A 9,928-nucleotide genomic window follows, 5' to 3' on the forward strand; every position below is an offset into this window, starting at 1 on the left:
GGTACAACCATGATGTACACCTTTCCTGATTTAAACCATTCACTATCCCCTTGCTCTGCTTGTACAACTCTCTGTTGATCTCTGTACAAGTACCACATGAACACGATGAAATTTTCTGGACTTCCCATTATTTTCAAGACAGTTTGTTATGATCCATACAGTCTAATGCCTTGGCATAGTTATTTAAACAAAAGTAAACATCTTTCGGGTACTCTGCCAAGACCCATCTGACATCAGCAATGATATTTCTTGTTCCCCATCCTCTTCTGAATCTGGCCTGAACCTATGTCCGCTCCCTATTAATGTACTGCTGCAACTGTTATTGGGTGATCTTCAGTAAAATTTACTTGCATGTGATGCTAATTATCTAGTTCGGTAGTTCAAGCATTCTGTTTGGTCACCTTACTTTGGAAGTAACACACACATGTTCCTTTCAGTTGACCAGATAACTGCCTTTCAAATTTCCTGGCATAGGCAAATAAGTGCTTCCCATGTACCCAATTAAAGTAAAAATTAATGCCCCAAACACATATATAAAAATTTAACAGTATGGAAAAGACAAATAGAAAATTCTAGTAATAATAAAAGACTTATGAAAATCAAAACAACCAAAAGGAAACTTAATAAAAAGATAGAGGATCTAAACAGCACAATCAACTTGAACCCGTATACATGTACAACACAGTTCACTCATCTAAAGTATACTGTAGTCTGTACCAGCTAACATGAAATGTTCTCAAAATAGAAAATCTGCTAGAACTCAAGAGAAAATAATACATTTTAAAACATGGAAATAACACAAAGAATCTTCTTGGGTCATTATGCCATAAAGTTAGAAATAAAGAATAATAATACTAAGGAAAATACTTAGAAATTTAATAACAATGTGCTTTAAAATTTTGGATTAGTAGAAAAATAAATACTTTTTCAAATGCTTCAAAACAAATGAGAAGTACAATGTTCCCAAGTCTTTGGGACACAGAACACATGTCGATTCCAACTTATAGTGACCCTTCAGGGTAGAGTGGAACTTGGGATTTTCTGAGACTGAAATTAGCAACCAAACACTTAGTTCCCAGTTCTATCAAAGTGCCTTCAAGCAGTACTGAAATATATATATTTTAAAAATATGGAACGCTTCACGAATTTACGTGTCATCCTTGCACAGGAGCCATGTTAATCTTCTCTGTATCGCTCCAATTTTAGTATGTGCGCTGCCAAAGTGAGCACATCAGTACTGAAAATTTATAACCAAAAAATGCACATATAAAAACGTAAGAACTACAATCAACACCTTCAACCAACATCTCCAACAGTTAGTAAATCAACATATATATATTCAACATAAGAAGGAAATAATAAATATTCAGGCATAAGCCGATGAATCAAAAACATGAAAGTAGTAGAATCAGCAAGACTAGACATTTGTCTTTAATAAGATTAATAAAATTGACAATCCAATTGTAAATTTAATGAAGGAAAAAGGAAGAGATGTTACAAATAACATAAATAAGATGAAATAAGTGATATACAAGGGAACTAACTGAAATAAAATGGATAATTACGATGACTATGAAGAACTATACTCCAGCAAGTGTGAAAACCTAGAAAAAATGGCAAGTTTCTAGAAATGCCCCAGCTATTCAAATTTACACAACTGGAAGCAAAAAATTTGGACACATCCATCAGAAGAGAAGAATTCGAACATTTCATATCTTTTTTAGAAAAGCTTTTTAAGAAACGACAGATATTCAGAGATGAATTGACACCAATTCTCCTCTTCTTCCAGAACATTGGAAATAATAAAATACTCACTAGCTCATTTTATGCAGTTAGCAAACAATGCTTAAAAGAATGATATACCAATATGCCTCGTGAACATAGACACCACATTTATCAATAAAATTCTAGTCAATAGAATCCAACCACATCTAAAAATAATATATTATGGCCATGTGGGTTCATTCCGGTTATGCAAGGGCTGCTCAACATTAGAAAAATAATGACTCTAAAGAATAGAATAAATAGAGAAAAAGTTTATTAGTTGATGCAGAAAAGGCATTTGAAAACATACATACAGCACTCCTTCTTGATGAGTAAAAATAAAACCTCAACAAAATAGAAATAGAAGAGAGATTCCTCAACATAATCATGGGCATATTCACAGAAACGATGGTTAACATTATTCTCAACAGGGAGACACTACACTCCTTCCCCTTATGAAAGGGAAACCCAGAAGGGTGCTCTTTATCATTGTTCCTTTTTGACATTGTATTTAAAGTGCTAATAGAGCAATAAAAAAGGAAAGAAATATAATCCAAATTAGCAAAGAAGAACTAAAACTGTCTTGATATGCAGATTTGATTCTAGCCATTTACATGATCTTACACATAGGAAATCCAAGAGATTGAACAAGAAAACTACTGAATCCAACAAAGTGGCAGGATACAAAAATAGGTGGATCCCTTTACGCTGTTGAATGAGAACCCTGAAAAGGAAATCAGAATAAAATAATGCTGCTTAAACATCCACCTAAAAATAAAGCACTGAAGAACAAAGCTAGCGGCAAAGAAGACCTATATAAACAAAACTATTAAATTCCACGACAAGAAACCAAGATATCTACATAAATGGAGGAACAGACCATACTTGAGGATAGGAAGACTTAACATTGTGAAAATGTGAATACTGCCAATCGTGACCCACTGATATAATGTAATTCTGATTCAGATTTCATACACATGTTTAATATATGGAAAAAGGAATCACTAAGTTGATATGGAAAATAAGATAATGGATAAGCTACACACATAAAAAAAGAAGAAAAGAAAGGTGCTAATCTCAAAATATGGTACATAGCTACTGTAGTTTAACACCAGGATATTAGTAAAATTATAGGCAAATGCAGCAATGGAAAAGAAATGAGTGTCCCAAAGTAAATCTATGCATCTGTGTACAGCTATCTTTGATAAAAAGGCCCAAACCTATTCAAATAGGAAGAGAGAGTTGTGTTGTTGCTTTTTTAACAAATCATGTTGCCAGAACTTGATGCTCATTTGCAGAAAAATGAAGCAGGATCCACATCTCTCACCATAGAACAAAGTTAACTTCAGATAAATCAGAGCCGTAAATATAAAAGGTAGAACTAATATGACTGTCAAAGAAGAAAAGAAATTTTAGAACACATAACATATGGCATCAATCCACCCTCCAATATAAGTAACAGAGACCATCAAACAAGCTAGATCAGTGGTACCTGCTAACACTTAAACATGTGTGCACATCAAAGCCTTCATCCAAAGAGTGCAAGGAGAAAGTGACAACAGCATGACAGATAAGGGATTAATCTCTACATTTTTAATTCTTTGCCACATCAACAGCAAACACCCAAAGGATGCAAACAGCCTGAAAGCACCTGTGATGTCAGTAAGGTTGATCCTTGCCTGCTCCTCCTCTTGGAGAACAGAGATCAAATGATGATCGGAGCTCTCGTGATACGTGATTAGCGTCTCCTTGTGAGCAGGACTCGCAACATCCTGTTTGCTCCTGTCTGATTAAAAAAAACCATCTGTGGAAGAATAGACAAGCAAACTTTGGTACATACAGACAACGGGGTGTTATGCAACATTCAAGACTAACAATGAATCTGCAAAACATCTAATATGGAAGAACCTGGAGAAGATTATACTGATCGTAAACTGAAACTCACAAAAGGATAAGTACTGCATGAGCCCACTATTAAAGTATTCACACTATAAGAAACCTTCTTGGATGATTTACCAGTAGTGGGAGAACAAGGAAAGGATGGTGGACAGGTGTTGTGTTAAACAGGGGTCTCTAGAGAAGCAAAATTAGAATGCTAATAATTATATATATATATTTATATAGATAGATAGATGTGTAACATAAGAAATAAACAGTTAATTAAATTATAAAGCAGTACAAATGGCTCAGTGCAACTCACTCTGATGAGACAGTTGTGAGACACTGGCAGTCCTTCAAGTCTTGAGGGCCGTCGGGTAGTCTCTGTAGAGCAATTCAGGCTTTCTGGGCCCAGGCAGCAAACAGCAAGGCAGGTCACCAACAGTCAGCCAGATGTCAGGGTCCGACAGTCCCCCGCTCAAGAGATGTATATTCCATTAGTGTGGTGAAGCAGGTCTTAAAAGAACCCCAAATTACAGCGACACAGTTCACAGGTTAGGTGTCCCACAGGTAGTGTAGCTTGCAAATTAAGGCACAGAACAAGCAAGGCAGCCACATACTGGTCCGATGACCAAAGAGCAAGAGAGGAGAAAGGCGAGGCTCGCCGAGGTATTTATCTCTCCACCCTTCAATTAATCCCACATGTGTTTATCGGCCAGGTTGGCACAATAAATGAACTACCTCAGGTGTTAACTTGAGAGAAGGAGAAGGTAATATATAACAGAGGGTTAGGAAAGATGAATGAGCCAGTGGAGGTTACTTGGAGATTTGCAAGTGTTAAAGGAAACAGAGGTAAATACTATTATAGACACTGTTTTGTAATAGTAATGATCTATGAGTAGATGCTTGGATACACATACAGACCAACGAAGGGGAGAGAGTACAGAAGTATATCCATGAATATGGGTATTTACCTTTGCTGAATGTAATGAAGTGTACAAGGGGCAAAAGGGAAAAGTTATACAAACCTATTAGATATACTAATAAAACACTGAGGGAATAAGACTCTGGGCTGATGACTCAGGACCATAGGCTCTGGGAACATCAAGGTCAATTGCTGTAACATAGTTCACAAAGACTGAATTCTATCTACATCTTATTTTGGTGAGTACTGATTCGGTGCCTTAAAAATCTCATGATCAGCTATTTGATCTTTCCCTATCCAGAGGAACAAATGGTGATGACAATTGAAATACATATGGATACAATTAGTCCAGTGTGCTAATGGACCATAGGGATACCAGACTCTGCAATATTAAGTCCAGAAGAATAAGATGGTGTCTTGCTACCACTACCAACTTCTCTGAAAAGGAGTATATGAAAAGATCCTGGACAGAGGGGAGGGTACATGAAACCTAACTAAAGCACATAAAATATTCCAGACCTACTGGCCAAATAGAAATTGGTGGGACCCCCATGATCGTGATCCTTAGGTAACCTTCAGGTCTGGAATGAAAGTCATTCTCATAGTAGAATAATGAACTATTTAAGACAAAATAGACAATATTTACCATAGGAGAGAGGGTTAGGAAAGGAGGATGGAAACAGGAAACACAGGAAGGAAGTGAGATAAGCAATGTACATTGAGAAGATTGCCCAGGATGAATGGAAAGAAAATGTATCTGAATGGTTGGATGTCAAACTCATAATCTGCTCTGTAGACCACCTAAATCAAAGTGTTCAAAAAATAAGAATAGGACATGAATAGGCAACTTATCAAAGACTTTTAGGTAGCCAACAAACACAGGAAAATAATTTTCAGTCATTTTAAAGAGATGCAAATCAAAACAAGTTATTGTCTCACTTCAACCTGAATAGCAAAGTTCAAAATAACATATAATGAAAAAATCTGATGAGAGTGCAGAGAGATTGAAATCCTAATATGCTGCTGGGAGGATTATGAAATGGTACAACCACTATGGAAAACAATAGGTCATTTTCTTTAAAACTCGAAATAGAAGTACCATATGATACAGTAATTCTATGACTAGATATGTATCCTAGAGAAATAGGACATGTGACAGGAACAGATATATGTACACTCATTAATCACAGCCTAATTCACACTATCAAAAAGATGGAAACAACAGATGAATAGATAACCAAAATATGCTATTCACACACAATGGAACTCTACTAACTATTAAAAACAGCGATCAATCTGGCGAACACCTCATAACCTTGTTGAACCAGAGGATATGCAGAGTGTAATAAATCAGCCACATAAAGACAAATAATGTATAAGAATACTACTGTTCAATGTCAATAAATGATTCACACACAAGTTTCAAAGAAGTATTATTTGAAGAATAAAAGAAGTTAGACGTGAGAGGAGTATAAATCTTTAACGAGAGTCTGGATGTACATGTACTAACTTGAGTAAAAGCAATATACAATAAGAGATCAACACAAAAATAATAAAACAAAGGAGATACAGGAAGACAGCATTAAAAACAACACAGATAAATATGATTACATACCTAATCCAATAACAGTGTAACAATCCACAAATTAATACATAGACAATCAAGGTGTTTGTTTTCAAGGAGTGCCATCCCCCACCACTAATCATGGGTTCAGTAAGCACAACTGTATGGTTGAGATATATAAATATTATATTAAAGTTTTTGAGCGCATGAGAGATAGAAGAGAGATCAAAATAATGGAGTCAGACACATTTCATGGTAGCATGCTCACCTCCTGGATTGCCATGATCTTCCCAGCCAGGTCCATGCACAGCAAGGCGAGGTGGGGCTGGGACCCATTGGGATGCTCGAGAACCCCATTTATTGCTAACCAAGGGTTGTATCTACTTAGGGGGCATGATTACAGGTCACCACATGTCACAAGAAGGGCAGTACAATAGGCATACACATCATATGAAGGGGGTGGACAATAGGCATAACCGTGACAGGGAGGGGATGAGCTAGAGGTGTGCCCATAGGAATGGGAGGGCCTAGAGGTATACATGTGACAAGATGGGTGGACCCTGTATTCATGATGGTGGCCTAACCTTGGTCACCCTTGGGGGGGCTTGACCTCTCAGGGGTATCCTACAAGGAAACAGTCAACTACTAGCCTTTTCAGAAGGGAGTGGGCCCTACTTGTGAGATAAACAGTGCTGACTTCTTGCTCTGGGTGGCTAATAACCCTTAGGGAGAATAACCCCTGATCTACTCCTGATGACCTTCAAGTATATTGTCATTCGCAAGCAGCTAAGTTTGGCATATATTTGGGGGAGACAACTTGGGAGAAATCCTTCTGTTTCCCAAAAAGGTGAACAAGAGTTAAATAGTAAGTAGGACTACATATACATAAATATATAGAGATGATACACATATATCTGTGAATATAGCAGAGCATATGGGGAAAAATTTATGAAAACCTCTTAGTCTCTGTGTTTGACAGCTCATGTCTATAGACTCGGTAGACACCACAGTCAATTGGCATAAAGACAGTGTCCACAAAGTCAATGCTTTACACCCTACATTGGTGATTAGTGACTGGATTTTAAAAAGTTATGTGTGGCCATCTAAAGTACAATAATGCCCCCCAATTTGTATCAAAGAAAAGTGGAGAAAATTAAAGATGCATGGAAATAGTCCAAAAAACTAAAGGATCATGTGAATCTCAGAGCCCACGATCCTAAGACTAAATGTAACTTCAGTTACTGCTGACTGCTCTAAAAGGAATCACAATAGAAAGTCTTGGATAGAGTAGGAAAAATATGTAAACTTAGAGATGAGTAGATCTCTCAAGCCTACATATCCTTAGACACCCTTAGACCTGGAACCAAACTCAATCCTGTGGCTCTACTTGGAACTAATTAATAGATAGGTCTATAAAATGAATACCACTACCAGGCAGTTACCCAGTGCTTAGACCAATCAACCACATGACATTTAAAAGGCAGTATTTTCCCAAGTAGGAAAGATTAAGAAATAAGGAAAAATGGAAATAAACACAAGAAAGAAATGAGAAGAGTGTTGTTATTTTATGGGGATTGCAAGTAATGTAAAAAAAAAGTGTGTAAACTGTTAACTGGAAAACCAATTCTGTCCATAAATGTTCATTCAATTCTCTCTCTCATACACACTCATAAAGTTTAAATTAAGAAGAAGGAGGGATAGAAGCACTAATATCTAGGAATCAATTACTAATGACTTACTTGTTGGTATCATTTTTCCTTCTAATTATGAAACTGAACACAAACCTTGGTTCATCTAGTTGATTTAGACTTTTAACAATCCTGGAGAATAGAGCAAAACTGTTCCATTGTATTTCTAAGACTATAATCCTTATGGAAACAGATTGTTATATCTTTCTCCCATGATGCGACTAGTGGGTATAAAACCAGCAGGCTTTTGGTTAGCAGCCAATTGCTCAACCACTGTGCCACTGAGCCTCTATTTCCTTCTAAACGTTACTGTAAAAATCCATATCCGTCATTATGAGCCATCATATCTAACAAAGCACTTTATCCTGTGTGACTCAGAACTTGAATTCTTGTTTGTAATGAGGAAATAGTCTTAGCATAAGGAAAATGCTAAAATTATGATTTAGGGTTAATTATATACATTTTTTAAAAAACTCATAATTTGATATTGAGAAAATCCCTATATTTCCATCATACGAACGTGTTTAATTATTTTAAGATTCATTTTATTAAAGGATTTTCCTCCGACTATTACCATACTTGAGGTGATGGCAAGACTTATTTTAATTTTGTCAAGGCATGCTTAACTGAATCTCCAAGCCAAATTTTGGATTTGGCAGCTCCAAATACATCTCTTCACAAAGAATGTTTCATAGTATTTGTGAAAACCCCTTGTCTCTGAAAGTAAAATGTTCTGCATAAACAATAAAACCAAATAGAGACATGGTCTATTAAACAAACAGCAGTGATGGGCTCCAATATTTCACAATATCACTACTTGCTTAATAGGGTGCAAGCAACTTTTTTTTAATTGAAATATCTAATTATTTCCACTAACTGCTCAACTCTGAGGTTTTTCACAGTGTTGGTTATGAACAGTAAAAGTAAATCAAGTGATACTAACAATAATTTTCAATTAAGAAAAACACAAGCTAGAAAATTAGCTTTGGGTGCAGTTCAGTTGTTTTAGAATATATATACTCCCTTCCCATTAAAATAAAAATCAAACTAAGCTCACTGCTGTCCAGAACAACCCTGCATGTGGTTTCTGAGAATGTAAATCTTTACAGGAACATCTTACAGCTTCATATTTCTCCTGCAGAGTAGCTGCTGTGCCAACAGTCCAGGGCATAACTCCTCAGCCCCAGCTTCTCATTATCATAACTCCACCCACACCCACACCCCAAAGAAAACCACTGCCATTTAAATCAAATTTAACTCATAGTGATCCTATAAGTTGCAGGAAGTCTCACTACTGTGGAGTGGCGGGTGGGTTTGAACTGCTGACTTTGAGGTTAGCAGTTCTTTGTATAACCAACTGCCCTACTAGGGTTTCTTTCTCACTAACACAAGACCTGGATTAAAGAATGTGTGCAATTTTATTCTGAACATCAAGAAATGCTTTTCCTAGACTCAAAGAGTCCATGCTTAGAACTGAGTGCTTTTCTCTCTCTCTCTCTCTCTCTCTCTCTCTCTCTCTCTCTCTCTCTCTCTCTCTCTCTCGGCCCCTTCCTTCCATTCCCTTGTCATTTTTTATTCTTGTGCGATTTAGGCCTTCGTGGGTTGGGAAGCAGAGGCAGGTTCGATAAGAGAGAAGCTGGGTAGATCAAGGTCAGTAGAGATGCTAGCAGGCATTCTATAGCAGGATGTGCTCAGAACTCAGGAATGAATAAAACTTGTGAAAAATGGAATATTCCTGCTCCAATATTACTCTGGTAGAATGCTGGGAAATAGCAGGTCAAACAGAGGGAAAGGGTTTGGAGGCAGTACTTGATCTTGCTTCTTGGTTTTAATATCTACCCACTGCCTAAATTTCAACTGGAGCTAAAGGCCCATGGAAATCCTTTGTGTCAAGGCATAATAGTGAATAATTCATTAAAGATTAAGAGTTATAGCATATTATAATACTAAACCTAAAACATGTATAGACCACTGCTGAATGTTTAAAGCTTTTAGAGTATTGAACAGTCTAGAAATCCCTTTAAATATACATATAAGTATTGGCTATAAATTATGGGATTTATATAATTACTAGCATGTGAAATTACATATAAATATGAAAAGGTCGTA

General features: G+C 36.5%; 2 non-coding genes across 2 annotated transcripts; one reads left to right on the top strand and one right to left on the bottom strand.

Annotated features, from left to right (window-relative positions):
• Positions 1–1,123: 1,123 nt before the first annotated feature.
• On the bottom strand, positions 1,124–1,230 carry LOC142449484 (U6 spliceosomal RNA). Its single transcript, XR_012784644.1, has one exon. It is a non-coding gene; the product is annotated as a U6 spliceosomal RNA (small nuclear RNA).
• Positions 1,231–3,420: 2,190 nt separating this feature from the next.
• LOC142449578 (U8 small nucleolar RNA) lies at positions 3,421–3,555 on the top strand. The gene has a single exon (XR_012784716.1). It is a non-coding gene; the product is annotated as a U8 small nucleolar RNA (small nucleolar RNA).
• Positions 3,556–9,928: the final 6,373 nt, after the last annotated feature.

This window comes from Tenrec ecaudatus, chromosome 5 (genome assembly GCF_050624435.1).
Source record: "Tenrec ecaudatus isolate mTenEca1 chromosome 5, mTenEca1.hap1, whole genome shotgun sequence".
Lineage (NCBI taxonomy): Eukaryota > Metazoa > Chordata > Mammalia > Afrosoricida > Tenrecidae > Tenrec > Tenrec ecaudatus.